The sequence below is a fragment of the Drosophila sechellia genome, chromosome 2L, assembly GCF_004382195.2.
Source record: "Drosophila sechellia strain sech25 chromosome 2L, ASM438219v1, whole genome shotgun sequence".
Lineage (NCBI taxonomy): Eukaryota > Metazoa > Arthropoda > Insecta > Diptera > Drosophilidae > Drosophila > Drosophila sechellia.
The window spans coordinates 16826883-16845281 of NC_045949.1; the positions used below are offsets into that span (position 1 = coordinate 16826883).

An 18399-nucleotide genomic window follows, 5' to 3' on the forward strand; every position below is an offset into this window, starting at 1 on the left:
AATCGTTGCACATTACAAGTGTAATAAAATGTGAGAGGATATTATTGTCCACACAGGAAAGGGAAGGCCAAGACCCTCACTAGTCCATATCAATCTCAATGACAACATCTGTATCTATGTCCTTATCTTTATCTATATCCATGGCTATGACTGGCAATTGTTGTCGCTCAGATGAGTTGCCTTGAGTTGAGTGCAACGTCATGTTCAGTCGAGAATAGAAACACTTTTCGAGCTAAAATATGATGAGAGACACTTTGACAACAAGTTTTTCACTGATTTTCAATTAACTTATGGATGAGCTATTCAAACTGATTGACTTAGAGTGCAAGAAATATGATTAAACTGCCAAATATGAAGATGGAAGGTGAAAGGTCAATCCATAAATAGGTTCTGTATAAAGCAAAGAATTGAATACGTTCTAGAAACGGAAAATAAATATTATAAGTTAAGCCTCTCAGAAAAAACAGTGCAGAAATTAATTAAATTATTTAACGGACTAATGGTTATATTATTAAATTCAGAACAGTTCAGCTGGCTATTATAAATGTTAATATGATAGAGATAAGGTTCATTATGAAAGAATACACAAATTGGTTACATTAAAGAGGTAGACCAAACTTACAAACAGGATTGCCAATGAACATAAATGGCGAACCTGCCAGGATATTCCAAGTCGAGTATGTGCGGCCATATAAATGTGTACGTGTAACCATGGAAATGCACATACATACACCCACAGGTGAGAGAATACGAAGTACTTAAAGCAGCCACTTGCAGCAAGTACTTTGCCACAACTTGCAGGAAAAGTTGCAACAAATGACATTCAGCTTTGCGGAGAAAGAGCGGCAAGACGAAGGGGAAAAAGGATGAAGGGACCAAAGGACATTAATGAGACTGCACGGGTGAAGTTTTTGGTAGAGATTCTCTCCGCAAGCACGCTGTCGTCTATGAGAAATAAACTCCTTTGCTGGCCAGCATCCAAAACAAAGAAAAATGCGCATGAGGAAAAGGTAAAATAAATACAGAAGCGCAGAATAAACAGAAAAACTTTTTATTTGATTTTCCAGGGAATTTGGGTTACAAGCTCCCCATCTTCGTGCTCTGCTCTCATTAATTCTGCTTAAGAGTCGAACACCAAATGGAACTGTGACGCAAAAGCAATGGCATTGCCAAAAAATGTACTACAGTCATGTCCCTAGAATGTATTAGTACCACAAAGGGTATATATTTAAATTTCTTAGGGTAACATAAATATTAAAATTAATTTACTTATGGTAGGGTCTGCCTTTAATTTGACATTAGTCTGAAAACATCAATTTTTTAATAATTTTCTTAGACAAAAAAATAATCATTTATTGGTAATTTTCTGAGTAGCTTTGAAATAAAATCCTATATTTTTCCCATTTATATCCTATGCTTCATATATGTTTAATCAACATATGTTAAATCGTAGTTTTCTTCGAGGTACTACTGTAACCATCAGAAGGAGCATCCGAACAGCTGAAGCATCAATAGGGGCAGCAGCAGTTTCAGCAAAAGTTTTGCTTTTGGGTAATTTCAGTAACTTTGTCATTTGGGCGCCTTAACACACTCACCAACACACTTAATATACGCTAACACACCAGGCACACCCATACACGCACATGACGTGCAGAATGTCAACAGGGCACACAATAGCTGTTCTCGCATCCTTTGGTTCTTGCAGGAGTTGAAGTTCGGGTTTGAGTGAAATTAATATGCTCAGGCTGCGACCTTTGCCAAGTCAAAAATCAATTTCCCGTTCACTCACACTTTCAGAAAAATATTCAAGGCGCAAATAAAATTCTGCAAAATATCTTCAATATTTCCTTTATAAATAGTGTATTAATATTTATTGAGATTTTCAAGTTATTTTAAATTTTACGTCAAATGTTAAATATATCATTTTTTGACTGTGCATTGGCTTGGGTAAAAGTGAATTTCGTTCACTTTTGCTGTTGCTGCCTTTTCTTCTGTCAACTTTTTCTGTGGGCGACAAAAGTTTCCTTTCATACTTCATTGGGGTTAAGTGATTAAATTAGCAAAGGACACAAAAATATCCAGAAATATTCGTATTCGCTGTAACTAAAAGAGGGAGCCAAAGCCAAATGGGGAATAGAAAGAGGAGTAAACTTTCTCACATATGACACGAAAATATATGCGGAATCTACCTCCTCTCATATGAATCCTTTCCCAATATTATAGTATGCCACGCGTGCATAGTTCCCAACAAATCGAAACTTTTAATGGCAAATGGTTTCACAGTGCGCGTTTAATGGTCCGTGGAGTTGGTTGAAATATCGATATAAACGTTTAAGTAAGCTGGTCCTTCAAGTTCATTATGAATTACAGTATCATAAATATATTAGTGATCATTTTTGGTTCAGTGCTTCTTTATTTTTAAACACCAAATTAGGCTTTCCTGCCCACTGTGGATGTTAATAGGCGACAAATCATGTTCGATTCCGTTTCGCCTGTGGGAATGCTCTCGAAAATGTCCAAAGCTCATCTGTTGCTGCAGCGCCCCCTGGCGGTGCTTGTTTAAGCTGTCATCGGTGTCGCAGGTCCTGAATTTTTGCGTGATGGGCGGGGAGCTCCATTGCTTGGGGAATGTCCCTGTATCGGTATCGTTACACTATTGCCGGACATCTTTAATCTTTGGCAAAAAGTTAGCCTCGTTAGGGAGGTGGCCTTTTTCTAAGGTCGAGCCGCTTTTTCTTCCTATTTGTCTGTTTTACCCTGACTTCCCTGGTCTCTCCGCTCCCTATCTCCTAGCCTGCAGGATACCTCTCTTTTTTTTGGGACCTCGGGGCCGGTTCAGGCTTAATATCCGCTGCCAACGCCATTGTTGTTGCTGCTCTTTGGTTTATTAGTAGTTCGTGCCAGGACACCAAGGATGCCAGGATGCCAGGACGCCAGGATACCAGGGCAGTAGATGAACAGGGCCGGCAGCCGAAGCTGTTTGCCTATGTAAATGTCTGCACATGACTCGGGACTGTGGACCATCCTCATCCGCATTCTCATCCTGCCAGCCAGGACAAACAATGGCAGTGCGTGTGCATGGTCCTGCCTCGACTCCTTCGGCTTGCCCACTATGGCCAGTGCCCGAGGTAGCAATATTTGCTTTCTCCGCTCTCATCATTTGCATATAATGGCTCTGTAAAAGTTCATAAGGATCTGGCCAGGATACGGCGTTCGGGGATGCGGGGCGATGCCTGCAATTCGATTGCGGAATTTAATAAAAACCCGTCGCAGGCTATGCATTCCCTGGGATTGAAAAATACTACAGAGAAGCTCTGCCGTAGCAAGAATACGCATTTGGCCAGCATGATCTAAACTAACTGAGCCAAACTGAATTGAAAAAGAGTTGAAAGGAAACCAGCCATTTTCACAGCACAAATATTTTGACCAGCTCAGATTCTGACTAAGGCAAGCTATCTGTTTCCCCGCTGCCCCTCTGGGATGGGCGAATATTCGCGATTCCCGTTTCGTCTGACTTTAATGTGCCTGGAGCCGAGGGGCGGCAACTGGCCTGGGGGCGTGCCAGGCAGCGCAACAATTACTTCAGCCCTCCCCGGGGCAACATCAAAAACAGGGTGGGGCTGAGCGGAAAATTGTATGGAAAATGAAAAGAAAACAAGGCGAAATGATGATTAGGGAAGGGGACTGGGCAACTGGACCCGGAAGTGGGATTGCGACTCCGCAGGGCCTCGGTGCAAATGGAGGTTAAACTGGACTGGACTGTAGGGCACCCATTCCACCAAATATTCCCCCTTCCCCGCAGCTGCATAAATATTAAATTGCTGAGACAATAAGATAAGAATACGGCCTGGACTTGATTAGGACCAGGGAATAAAAGAAAAGGGGCGTCCCATTCTATATGCATAATTTCGCAGGAGGTCTGGCTTTTAAATTTGTGAGAAATTTTGCTGGCATGCGATTTTTGCGGTTCATCGAAGGGAAGAGCTATAGTAACCCTAATTGGCTTTGGAATCTATTGATATTTGTAATTATGATTTAATTTTCCCTAGGTCAAGCCGTTTCTTCCATTTTACACTTTTTCCGATTTAAAATTGTTTGTATTTCTATTATCAAAGCCAAGCTTTTTACTGATTTATTGCTTCTTCCGAGAAATCCAATCTTATGTTTCCTATTTTTCTCATATTTTTTGGGTATGGGTAATCTCTTTCCCTATGATAATTTTCATGGACAACATTCTCCGTGAATCTCAATAAACCCAGAGCATGGACAAGCTATATATCCGTGCCTTTGTCCATATTTATCGATAAACCATGATTTACGCTCATTATTTGCTTTAGCCATCCACACACAGACACTAAGGACGAGTCTATGTGCAATTGTGTTGGTGCTAAGCAATTTTCTCACACATCAATGCCAACAGCAACTGAATGAGTAGAAGCAACTGAATCAACAAGGGGTACAACAACTGAAACGGCCAACAGGGGCGTCATTTGAGTAACGCCATTATATTCATTAGCAGCACACACAATCACATTTCGATACACTGCAAAAATTGCTACTATGAGGTTGTGATTTTTTATTTAAGATTTAATAAACTATGTATCCATAAACCTGACAAGTAGATTTATGAAAAAGACCTATTAATGGTAATCCACCTAAGAGTAAGCAATAATTTTTTCTTTCTCTGCAGCCAAAGGCTCAGTAACCAAATTGTTGCTATTGTCATGCATTGCACATTCTTCTTTCTATATGCCATTTTAGCTTCCCTTCCCTTGAAGCGATTAAACTTATACATATGTGTGGGTGAGCTGGTTTTTCCTTCCTTTAGCTGTGTTTATTTTGGGGTCCTTCCCACACCGCCATCACCGAATTTTCCATCTATCCTTCTCAGTTGCTCAGTTGCTGAAGTTTGTTTGCTCCACTGTGTTTCTTTTTGTTGCTGCTGTTGTTGTGTTATTTTCGCTGACTGGCGTCAGTAATTTGCTCCTTATTGAGATGTTTGTTTATTTACCGAGCAATTTGTATTCATTGTGTGGCTCAAAGGGCGCGGGAAGGGGGGTCTAAGGGGCGCTGTATCGCCCAAGTTTACGATGTGCTTCTGTGTTGGCCTTGGTAAGTTATAGTTTCCACAACTCATTTGGCCGCTTCAGTTGTTTGGAATTGATTTTTATGCCGCCATCAGCTGGTCGGCAGGCCGTTCGCGTTCCCTTGGCCAATTTAATTGTTTATTTTTGTGGTTTTCTCTCTGCGGAGAGAAAGATTAAGTCTGACCATTAGCTTAGCTGAGTTAATTTATTTGCAATTAGTGGGATTTTTTCCAGGCCCTCAAAGGATGAGCATTTGGTGTGGTGTGTTGCCTTTGAATCTGTTCCAGGGATTTTTAAGTAGTTAGCTGAAACTCATGATAACCATCTTTTTATTTTGCCACCCCGGCTCCTTCTTAATTTATATACAAATGAGCTCTGGGGCTTAAGCTAAGCCAAAAGTTTTCACTTGAAATTGTCTAACAAAAATGGTTGCAACTCTATGTAATATGCAATTCGCATAATACAACACCCGAAACTTTTGCTGCACTTGAACTTAGGGCTGTGTGTGAGAGGGACAGCTACCGGGTGGCCGAAAGAGAGGCGTACACAGGTGTGGTGTGAGAGGGGCAGAGTTGCACACGTCGCCTCTGGGCCGAAACTGAAACATTTTGCTAATGGAGCTTAAAATTTATGTAAGCTATTGTCGAGCTCTAGCCTGGCATACCCCGATTGCAACTCCCTCTCGCCCACCGTCCATGTCATGCATGCATAAGTGCAGTGGAGCAGTGTTGGATAAGGGTTCAAAGGGGGGTCAGCAAAAACATATTGCATACTTTTGTGCATGCAAGCTGAAAATTAAAAGCGCTTACGTTGGCACAAAAAACAGGAGGGAAAAGCCAAAGAACAGGATGAAACCGAATAACGACAAACGAGAAGCAAATGAAACGAATATGCGTAGCCAATGCAAAACCGCTCCCCCTTTCTCACAACCCTTGCCGGAAAATGAAGCTGTCTGGAAATGCGATTTCCCACTACCAACCGCTATTCTCCCTCATCAAGGAAACCGCAGTGACTGCGAAAAAAAGGAATTTATAATTCGCGGTTATTAATGACGAGCTCCAAGTCAGGCCACATGGAATTACAGTCATCACTCGCTATCCGAATCAAATTAAAAAATTTGCTTTCTTGCATTATGTGTTACTACGGATTATATATATTGGTAACAAATTTCTTTTAAATTATGTAACTGTCCTTACTTAAGCGAATAGTTAACTAAAACTAACTTTAATTCTATTTAGAAATCACGTAATTTTTCAGTTCAGAGATATAATTTATTTTTGTGAAAACTCTTCTAGGATTATAGGATTATATCTGTTATAATGAGGGTATGCAGAAATCTAAAAACGAAATCTAAGAAGGGTGAAACAGACTTATAACAGCTTTTGACTTTTGTCTGCCTCTTTGGCATTTTTTGTTTTTCTTACGACTTTTGGCACGAACTGCAGCTGTTGATGCTGATCATACTGATGCTGATGACGATGCTGACGATAATGTCCCCGATTTGCCACATGAATACAAATACAACAAAGGAGCTGTGGAGACACTGAGCTCATCCCAGTTCTCTATAGGGACAGTAATAATTTAGTGCTTTGGTGGATAAATGTTTCAGTTAAAATTTAGCAATTCGTTGCAGATTCAAGTGACAAGCCAAGGGAGTGTGAGTGAAGAGGGCAGCAGCCCGTAACCGGGGAAATTGCTGAATTTTTTATCCCGCTCTTCCACTCAAACACACACACACAATCAGAGCTGGAATCACACAAATACAAAGGATGGTTATCCCTTCATTCCGCTTTTTTCTCGCTACTTGGAGTAATTACTCTCCGGATCCTGCTTAAGCCATTTGTTTGACTTGAAATTTATCAGGATATCGCCTGGTCCCTCACTAAAATGCACAGAAATCTTGTATCTTATTTCAGTGGAGAGTGGAATTAAAGAAGGAAGCCAAAGAAAAAGCAACAATTATTAATCTATAGAAATCGACTGGCTGGCAGAAATAGAAATTCGTAATTGGCCGAACACTGGATTATAAAGTTGTGAAAAACCCGTAGGAATTGAATAACTAATATGTAATATTTATAAGTTGAATTCTTCATATCAATTAGACAAACCTAATGACTAAAGCATATACAGCTTTCTACTCTAACCACAAGGTACCTAAAGAACATTCCATAAAATCTATGCTGTTCACAATGGAATAGCGCACTCAAATCAGAAGTGGTGTTACAACTGGATGCGACTGAAATTCCTGTTGCTCAGTGTAAGGAAAGGGCATTTGCGGTAACCCCAAGGCCCCCAGATAGCCATCAGGATTCGGGAAATCGGAGGCGGGGCCATCGAGGAAGTGCGTTTTGTCGCTGGCTGCTTATTGAGGCTTAGATCCGATTTGCCAAAAGACAAGCCGCCCATGAAATTGTTTGTTTATTGAAAAATGATTATAAGGGGAGCCACAAAAGGACACAATCGGCGAAGGAGGGGGTTTTACCAAAAGGAGGATTTGTGTAAGAGCCACAGACAAGAAACCGATACCAAAACAGAGAACAAAGGCAACAGTAGCAGGAGTAACAGCAACAACAAGCAATCGCTACAGTGAGAGAATAAATAACAAGTTAATGCAATTTAAAGTACATACTTCTACTTCTACATATCATAATAATATTTAAAATGTATATTAATAATTATTTTTATGCAGATATAACGAAAGATGTAAAACATTATAAATATATGGACATAGCTAAAATTAGGTAATGGGTGAAAAAATGTAAATGGGTTGTGAACTATTTTTCAAAAAGATTTATTCGTAAGCCGAATTAGTGCTCTATATTATATGGTTTTTAACAAATGTTTCTTGCAGTGCACGCTGTCGGGTGGCTGGCAAGCGATGCGATTAAGCGATAACCCGACAGCGAACCTTAAGCCGCCAAATGGTCTGTGAATGTTGGAATGCTGCCCAAGTCCCCGATTTGCGAGCTCCCCCTGGATGCTCAGTGCTACGTTTGCTTGGCTGTGGGCTTTTGTCGGCTTTTGGGGCCCATTATCATTTTTGAAATCAATCTGTTTACAAGGCATAAAAGTGTATGCCTACAGATGTAGTATGTATATTTCAGTCTCTTTCTCTTGCTTTCTGATTGTATTCTGATTGCTTTGTCGCTGTTTGAAAAATCGCTTGTTGATTTTTCCATTTCGTCCTTAGAATCTTTCACTTTTTTTTGCCTCTTCGCCCACTTTATCTGTGGCACTATAAATTTGTTTTTATTTTCAGCTGACGAGTAGCGAGAGTATCTGTGCGAATGTGTCGAGTGCTTGTGCCACAAAAGGCGGCGACTGTTGCTGTTTGTGTGCATTGATTGAGTGCATTGAATTGTTGAAGTTTGTTGCCAACAGTTTTCCCCGACCGTGCCTCATCCCCTTGCCCCTCATAAACAACTGTTGGCCAAAAAAGTTTTCTGCCTTTTTGCGGTTTTGTGATATGGCCAACAAACAAAAGCACGCACAAATAGGAAAAACCGAAATCGAGGAAAGTGGGAAAAAATGTTGACAACAGATTGCATTGGTCCATGTTTAAATGGTTCAAAAAGGGTACAAAAGCTGGTTGGGAAAAGCGTGGGCAAAAAAAACGAGGCTACGCGAAAAAAGAAGTGGAGAAATTTCTGCGTGTTGAACCAGGGCTGGTATATAAGTTTCCCTACCAAACAACAAAGCCTTTTTGCGTAAAAACTATACAAGAACGTATAATTGATCAGATCAAATAAAATTATGAAAGAATTTTCGCGAAAAGAATATCGTTTTATTCTTTTCTTTTTCGGACGCAGATAAAAGATGTTTTGAAAAATTGTGCAATATTAAATTTGTCTGATGTAAATATTTTTCAAGTTAATTGAAGTCAGGGGAAACACCTTGAGATATGAGCAGCAACTGTGAGAAAAACACACCCAATGCCATAAAGCACAAAGGTCACACCCGATTGCAACGCACCTTGTCCGCACACTCCACCACAATTTGCATCAGAAGTTCAAAAGTCGTGAAAAGGAAAACCCTAAAGGGAGAAGACTGTCGGACATTAAGGAAAGTGCGGCGCCAAGGGTCTACGATTACCGCAACCCAACCCTGCGCCCCAGACCGCCGACTCCCTTTGTCCTCATGAAATGACAGTTGCTCACCTCCTGACTAATTGTATTAGATAAATTGTGAAACCTTAATCATGTGGACGCCTCCGTCTTTACTTGGCATTCATCCAATACCCCCGATTCCTGTCATCAAGAAACTGCAGTGGGAAATAAATGTATGTATATGTCTGGGGAGCAGCGAGGAAACAGGCTGAGTGACATTGCTCCCCTGAGGTCTTTTGACTGAAAATTTACCGCGTGCATTGAAACTTATATGTCTTCGGGGCTCATCCTTCCCATTCTCGGGCGGAGTAATCTTCTTGAGCTGTACTAATTTGGTATTTTGGCAGTTGGTGAATACTTTTAGAGCCCAGTGAAGAGCCTTCAAAATATACATAAATATGGAATTTAAATCCAAATCTTTATTATTAGTAAATGAATGATAAATGGCTGCAAAATGTGAATTTTTAAACAATACATATTTTATTTTAGTTACTATCAGTCTCTTTAGATTTTTAATTGATACAATAAATCCATTAAGGGGTATCAACGGATTCATTTTGTATAACTTATTCCCCAGACCTCTTTGCTTTAAGCTTGTCTTGGTTTTATATTGCAGTCGTCTTGCCTTTGTCTTTGGTCCCATTTTCCACCTGCCCTCTGCCACGCCCCTTCTCCTTTTCCACCCATGCTGTGGGCTTTATTCAATTTCAAGTTTCACTTTACTGCTCTCTTCTCCCCATTTCGCTTTGGTTTTGTTCTGGTTTTGTCTTTTCCTGTTTTATATTTAACTTCTCGGTGTACCTTTTTTCTTATTTAATTAATTTCACTGCCTGTCTGAATGTGTGAGTGGGCGCTGAGTGGTCCTGCGTGTGCCTGTGTGTGGGTGGCAGTGTGTTGGACAGGACCAAAGGCCCTTTGGCCTATGACTGAGAATCCGTGCTGCGGGACAAAAAATGAATTGTATTTGAGCTACCTTTATTTCTCACTGTCGCTCTGCTGCCTACCTTTTTTTTGGCGCTCTTTAATGTTTTTATTGTGCATAGTTGGTAATCACTCTTAAGTAAGAGATTTAATTTTAATTATAAAATAATATTGTCATAAAATAGTATGCAAATTTGAGTGGGTTTTTTTCTCGTAACTACCCTCATTTATCATTAATCGTCAGTAGTTTCGCTCGGGTTATTCAAGTTTATCAAATGTTACTGCAAATATCCCATAAATTATGCAAATTTTTAATGATCATCAGGGGAAGGACTAGGCGGGGTGGGGGAAAGCCTTTTCACTGCCAATTAGAGAGTGTCTCAAGGCTTCCAGCTGTCGCAGCTGTGTGGCAGTCGACATCCGTCCCCCATTTTGGGCCCACAATTAAAACATAAAAGTCACTCATACGTCATGTAGGCTGCCTGCCCATCAGTCTACTTGCTGTGTGCTCGTGTGGGTGTGTTTTGTGAGCGTTTATGGCATTTGTGCACAGCGCCAGTCCCGCTGATATGCCACCCCTCATTTCCGGTCCGCCCTCATACGTAAACTGCGGTTACAGGCGTAACAGAAATTGTTGCCTACTTTTGTGATCCGCTAAACGTGGAAAATATACAAACGAAAAACGCAACAAACGTCGAATGCAAATAGAGGGAGAGGAATGTCACACGACATAATTTTTGGTCCCGTTTGTCCCGCTCAAATATTCGCTAACATTTTGTTTGGCACATCAAATTACAAGAAATTTATGTACATGCGAAAAATTAGAGTTAAAAATAAATTATTATTGTGTTTATCTAGCAATGTTCAATTGGTGGCATTTTAATTAACCTTTGAATTGTTTATGCATCTAATGGTTTGACATTGATGCAATTGTTATTTGTTAATCTTTCGCTGAAAATATGTTGTTTAAATGGAAAAGTAAAAAAATATTATGTTTGTCCACTAATTTATTTTAGATACATTGATAAAATAACGAGCAATCACTTGACGTTAAAATTTAATTTGAACATTAGTTATTTCTCTTTCATTATTGAAGTTAACAAAAAAAATTCGTAGTACTTCCGGTTTTGTACTAAACTCCATTTTTTATGCTTTAATTTATTATTCCATTTGAATTCAATTTGTGTATAAAACATCTAATTAATTAACACAAAACATATTTTCGCGTATTAGATAGATATCAGCTATTCTATTTTTTAATCTGAAACTATTTTGTGCAGCTTAATATGTATTATTAAATTTTATTTTTGCCAGCTTCGGGCAATTTCAATTATCCATTTGGGTTTTGTGGGTTTTTAATGCATAATTTATACTCCATTCCCATGGTGCCTGTCCCACATTACGATATTTTATTTATATGCCAGAATTTTCCCCCATTTTTGTTTGTTTTGCTGTAATAGCAGCACACGCATGTCCTCTTCCCGTTTTTTAACCCCTCTCACCATTTTTGTTTGCTTTTGCCTTACAACGAAATATAATTTGCGCATTTCTCCTCCGTCCCGCCCCGTTCGTTTTTTTTTTGTCCTCCTGGAGGAGCGACAACTTCTTTCACTTCCGCTATGCGACGGCACTTTTCCTTGGGAAACGGAGAGCGGTGCAGTGTGTGTTTTACTATGTAAATGTGTGAAATTGCTACGCGCCGTATGAAAATTCCCACATGAGGCGCCACACGAGACTCGGCAGCCAGTTCGTTCCCTTTCGCTCGCTCTGTTTGCCTTTTGTTATTATTATTTCCCTTTGCCTTCAACCTTTTCACCTCCTAGCGTGGGAGTCGCTGAGTGGAAAGCCTCTACGCACTCAAAAAAAAAGGAGTAACTCAAATATTAATGTTTAGTTTAAGGTATCCAACCTTAACTTTATATCAAATAAATTAGCACAAAATTCGATATTTATTTTGCTTCACATATACGAATTTGGAAAATATTCCATGGCTTTGAATTCACTAAATATAATAAAGTCATTATGAACTTGATTGAAAAAAAAATTGTTTCATTTTTAATTTTATTTCGCCGTGTAGCGTCGTTAGTTTTATTTAATATTTTTTGTCCTTCTTGTTCTTTACTTTATGATTATTATTGTTGGCGCTGCTTTTGAACAGAAGTAAATATGAACGTCTCGCCTCGGGCTAAATATGTTGTAACTATAAAAATGCTCGTTGTTGTCTCACTGGTGCTGTTGCTGTTGTTTGTGTGTGAATTATTACTAAGGCAAACTTTTAGCAGTCACTGTGCCAAGGGGGTAAACATCGAAATGCGTTTAAGTCGACTGCACGTTGGCCCGGGGCTTCCCAGATCTTAACTCCTTTTCTGGACTATTTTTCCCTTCTGCCTGCGAGTCCCTTATTTAGTGTATTCTGCTGTTGCTTCGCTTTGAGACCCTTCGCTCCTTGCTTAAACTTAAGGCTCCTTTTCCTGATCCTGTTCTCCGTGAGAGAAGTCTAAGCGGTTTAGGTTGCAACTGTGGCATTCAAATGAAAGCTGACAGCTCGCGACGAGTCAAAGTTCAACAGACTGGGACGGGGTGGGCGGTGAGTAGTTTGGGGGCGTGGCACATTTGTTTGCTCTTACATTACAGCGGAGCGCACAAAAGATGGGAGCAAACAGACACTGCAAATCCCTCAGGAGAATCGCACTGTGAGCTCAGCCACGCCCACTTGATATCCTAAAAACAAGGGCGACAGTGTCTCAAATACTTTTCTAACAATTTACCCAATGCATGTGTCGGTGTCTACGTGTGTGTTTGCGCGTGTGTGTGTGTGGGTAAAGCAGCATCAGCTCATCAAGTGTCTAAAAGAGAGCATAGTGAAGTGGGAAGGCTAAAAAAAGGAAAATGGGAAATATAAAGGAAAAGAAAACCGAACTGGGAGCTCAAAACGCTGTAGGGCGGCATGAAAATGTTCAAGTGTGTAAAATGTTGAAATTGCATAATATTTTTTCACACACACTCTCGTAAAAACAAACAAAGGGATAGACAAGGATCTGGCTGCCTTATTGTCGCCAGACGCTTATCGGGTTAAGAAAAGTAATACCATCGTGGCTTATTCGGGGCTCTTGGTCTGACTGATACCCTTGAAAAATAGTAAAGAATAATGAGGAAACTTTACATAGGGCTATGAACTCCGTGATTCTTAAACCAAATATACATACCAAAGATCCTTTATTTATAAAGAATATTTTTATGAAACAGACAATATCCTTAGAATGTATTCTATTTAGGTATACGAATATACTTTTCTAAATTAAAAATGTTATCAAATAAGAGGACAACTGTTGTTCCCTCCTTCAGAACTAAATTAAGCTGAAATTATTTTTAATACATTTTATAAAATGTAATAGGATTAACCAGTATACCCCACTCTCCTGTTAGTGACAATAACTGACTGAGGCGAAAGCAAAACAACTTGCCAGTTTCAAGAACCGCTGCGAGCTCTGCGACATAATCAGACGACATCGTCAAAGGGGTGGGAAAAGGGTGATGGGGGGGCTGGTAAATTGTTCGTAGGGGGGCAAAATTGAGGGGCAGCTGAAGCTGAAGAGCAAAATTGCAGTAAAAAAGGCAACTCAAGTGCGCAGCCCTTAAATGAGGAAAGTTTAATGCTTTCATAAGCACAACAAATCCTAAAACAAACCCCTCTAACCCGCTTTTAACCCCTCCTACCACCACACCTCTGGGCGAAGCTACCAGCCACGACTTTTTTATACAGAGAACCGACCAAGTGAAAAGTAGACGAACACTGCGTGGCGCCTTTTTCCTGGCATATCTCGCCGTTTTATGAGCCAGCTCTATTCTTCTCGCCCCGTCTCTTTCCCGAACTCACCTCTCACTCCCACCACTAACATTTTTGTTGTGGCTGCTGCAGGTATAAAAATCAAGAGTTTGTTGTCTTTGGCTGCGGGGCAATAATTTTGCCTCCATTTTTTGCATTTCTTGCCTCCATCGAGACTTGCCCCTTCATCCTTATATTACCCCCAGCCTTCGCCTTCATCCTTTCGCAATGAAAGTGCACAAGTTTTGCGCTTAATGGGTCATTTGTCTTTTTTTATAGGATTTACGAGCGCATTTCTGGGGGCGCCCAGGTAATGGTATTAGAACCAGAATTAGGCAGGAAAATTTCTAAGGGCATACAGGACCTGGGTTTTCACACATCATTAAATTCATTATGGCACTGCAGTGCAGTGCACTGTGTATTCCAATTAATGGCATACTTTTTGGCTGAACATGAAATTTGGCGGAACAAGTATGATTAAATGTGAGTAAAATTTTCGAACTAGTACAATTTCCATTTGTTTTTTGTTTATAATTGGTTGGAGTTTTCAAAAATGAAAATATGTTGCGTAAAGTGCCTAAGGCATTTGATAGCAACTAATTTATATGGGGTGATCTTAATTTATTTCAATGATATTTTAGTTTTGCCAAACATCTAAATTTAATCCTTTCGACGTGCCCCGGTTATATTTCATTAATTTCAATTTAGGGGCAATCCACAGAGAAGAATATGCATGCCGAAGCGTTTTAAGCCAAATCAATTAGAATGCAGAGCTCGTTCACCTAGCCACAAACAATTTGGCCACGCCTAATGACCAAAAAGGCGTGGCATGGGCGTTGGGTGGCTGCAGGTGGTGGCTTCCCACCCCCTCAACCACAATTAAACGCACGCAAATGGCGGGCCACACACATAAAACAAAAAATTGCTGAGCAGAAATTATGGTCTTAAGTAAAAATTAAAGGCGAGCTTAACGAGCTCTCTACCTATATTTTTTTTCTGGCGAAGCTGGAAAATTGATGCAGCTGACAGCAGAAGAAGAAGAAACGCCGAAGAGCGCCATTAAAATGCAGGAGAAGGAAAAGTTGGCGGAAGGAAAAGCGAAGACCGAAGTGGAAATTAAAAGTACACGCAGCAAAGAGCAAACGAAATAATCATAATTTCTGCTAATAAATTTTATATATTGCCCCCTTGCTTTACCCCCCGAAAAATGACCAATGCCACGTGGGGATATACTGCAAATATATATATAATATATATCCTTCTGAATCGGCTCGATTGCTGCTGCTTGTGTGGCCATAAAACTTGAAGAGTTTTCCTTTTCTTTATCACGTGTGTAAAAGTCTAAGCTGGCAAAAAGCAAAGTGAAAAGCAGAAATTAAGATTTAAGCATTTCCTTTGGTCTCGCTGCTACAAAATTAACTGCCATGAAAAAATACTCTGAGGGTAAAACAAAATTGTTAGGTAAAGCGATTCAAACAAAATTCCCGACTACAAGTTACTCTATATTCAATCAAAAGGATTGCTAGGGTTTTAAAATTTTTGATACATCTAATTAATATTTAATTCTGTTTTTATTCGCCTTTATAAGCTGACTAGGCATTAGCGTCCTTCAGTTGTCGGTGTGTCTGTGTTGATATATATATGTGTAGTGCTGATGTATTGGTGCCTATGCACGTCGGTGTGCGTTTTGCCTTGTTGCACGCCAAAATGCAAAATGTTACGTTTCATAAATTCCGCTGCTTTAATTACAAAATTTGACTTTGTCTGCTGCTGTTGCAGGGATCCCCCTGCTCCATCTCCTGTCGCCCAGCAAAGCGGTGAATCCCACGCACACAGGGCAGCCAGAGGAGGTGAAAGTGGGGACTCCCGGGGGCTAGGGAGTTCTCGGCACTTGGCTGGGCATTCACTCTAACGGCATGTAATTAGTGTGGCTCTATTAAAAGGCACCGCCTGTGCAGCTGCAGGAGCAGCAAAACGGAGGAATATACTAGGTTTTTGCTTCGTTTCATGGAAATTAGTGTTTTAATGTATGCTAAATGCGGCCATTATCCTGTCATGTCCTCAGCCAGAAACTCTCAACAACAATTGGCTAGCAGATCCAATGACATTAGGGATTCAAGTCCCAGCAACATAATACATCCAACCGATGGGCTCTCGTTTATGCCTTACTAAGGCAGCATTAATCCCAGCTAACTCATTATAAATAGTTTTCAATTAGCAGGTACTTCTCTCTCTCTTTCTCGAAAGCAATTGCCTGGTAATTGACTTCGGTGGGCGTGGCCATTTCTAATTAACCCGACTATTGTTGGGCGGCCAATTGCCATTGATAAGGCCACCAAAGTCAAGAGTCACCGCATCGTGCGGCTGCACACACAACTCAATGTGGTAAGCAGCGCGCCAGTTGTGGTTTGTGAACTAAATACAAGTATTTGTGTTTTAAGTCGAATTACTACTACTAATTAGTACTTTAAAAAAAAAAATAATAGTTACGCTTAATGTTTAATTAAACGATAGCTTAAGTAAATGTTTCGCCGTTTTCTTTGCACAAAGTTCTATATGCTTTTGTTGATTCTTCGTAGCACCACTACGTTATGCATTAAAATTTAAGATTATTTCTATTCGTCACACACTTTAATAAAATAAATTCAATGATTATGCAAATAAGTCTATATATAAGCTTATGTTTTTTCGTTGAATTGCTTAATCCCCTGAAAATCTCAATAGAATTCCCGTTGAATGTCAATGCGCATTTCAAATTCACTGAATTCCGAATTATCTCACAGTCTGATGCTCTATGAAAATGTCACAAAAGAATTTTTTCTCTTATTTTATGCCAATGTATGACAAGTTGCAAGTACGCAACAAGCTGCAACAATTGGAATAGCATCCCAGGGAGGATTCCTCCGAGGACTCCAAAGGGGGAAATTGTTGTCTCAATGCATCCCACGGAACAGGATGAAAATGGGGGACAGGCTGTCTGAGCTTGGAAGATGCCCAACTGGCGATAAGCTAGAAAAATCAAGAGAAAAAGCCGGAAAAGCGTGCAGCTTGCTGGCGGTTGGGCTAAATGAAATATTTATGGAAATGGCCAAAGCAGGAGTGAATGAGGAATGTGTGTGTCCACAGCCAAATCGAGATATCCACTGCAGTGTGCACAGTCCCCTCTTTATTGGCATTGCCTTGCCACACAGATGCTGCCACAACAAAATAGCGAGCAGAAATTTTATTTATGAGCCAAAAGTGCCAAACGGAATTATGGACACTTGGCAGAGTGCTTCTGAGCCGAGGCAATTGGTCAATAGCTGTCAATATTTAAATGCGAGGGGGGCGAAGAAATAGACTATTGAGTGGGCTCCACTCAGCTAAAAAGTGGGCAGCGTTAAGAAAAATTATATATTTGTTTTTAATTTAAAAAATTGGCTTCATGATAATGTGAATATTAATAATGAAGTAGAGTAATAATGATAATATTTTGATTTACTTGTACAAAATTAATGAAGGCATGGTAATTCGTTTTCAAGCTGATTCTTGCATATTATACCGTTTTGTGCCTGAAAATATGTTTACTTCATTTTTATCAGTGTACTATAATGCAGTTGCGACCCTGACTCTGCCTCTGATTTAGACTGCGTCTCCTTTTCTCGGTTCGCCGTTCTCAAGTCTCCGTCTTTTATGCTCCGTTTGACTGCCTCGCTGTCTGTTGCAGATAAGAAAGACTGCACACCCAGATACACACGTACACACACACTCGGATTTGGGGGCAACTGCGTTCCCTAAGTAGCAAAAACTTCAGCTCGGATCATTTCCAGCTACTTCATTCATTACGGGAAAAATACATATTTTTTGCGCTGTCTTTTGTCAGTTTAAGAATATACTGGAAGAGGTGGAGGAGCGGGAGAGCTCGGGGCTGCAGATATTCCTTCTTTTTTTGGTAGGGAATCAATTTTAATTGATTTATGGCTCAGAGTGTTTTTTCGACTTGGGTCAGAGTCAAGTGCTTGGCACCGAAACGGGCCATGCAACTGTGGCTCCTTGATTGACAGGCTTCTCTGTGGGGTCTCGCGGTCATCTGAACCACCACCACTGACGCACTTTCTCAGTCCCAGAAACCCCCTTGAAAACCCCCTTTTCGGACACCCTTGACAGCTGGCCTCTACCGGAGATTAGTGACGCATAAAGTTGCATACTAATTGCACTTGAGCATTACGGGTGTTGATACTTGACCTAGGAGGGAAGTCAGAAGAAGATATTGTGAGTTTCAGAGATATCAGCAAGAGCCTTAAGTGCTCGTTGCTGAGTATCTCTTAAGTTCGAAAGTGTAAAGACCCCATTCTGATAAGGAATTTGAGAATGTTCTGTGCTATGATCTGATTGATTTCAAATCAATAGAATAGAGCGTGCTGCTATTTAAAAAAATATTTTTTCATATGAGTATATATGAGAATATACGCATACCAAC

The 18399-nt window shown here is 40.2% G+C and overlaps 1 protein-coding gene across 2 annotated transcripts in view; it reads right to left on the reverse strand.

Annotated features, from left to right (window-relative positions):
* Positions 1-18399, reverse strand: part of LOC6614466 — a 70954-nt gene that overhangs the window by 10297 nt on the left and 42258 nt on the right. The window lies entirely within an intron of this gene.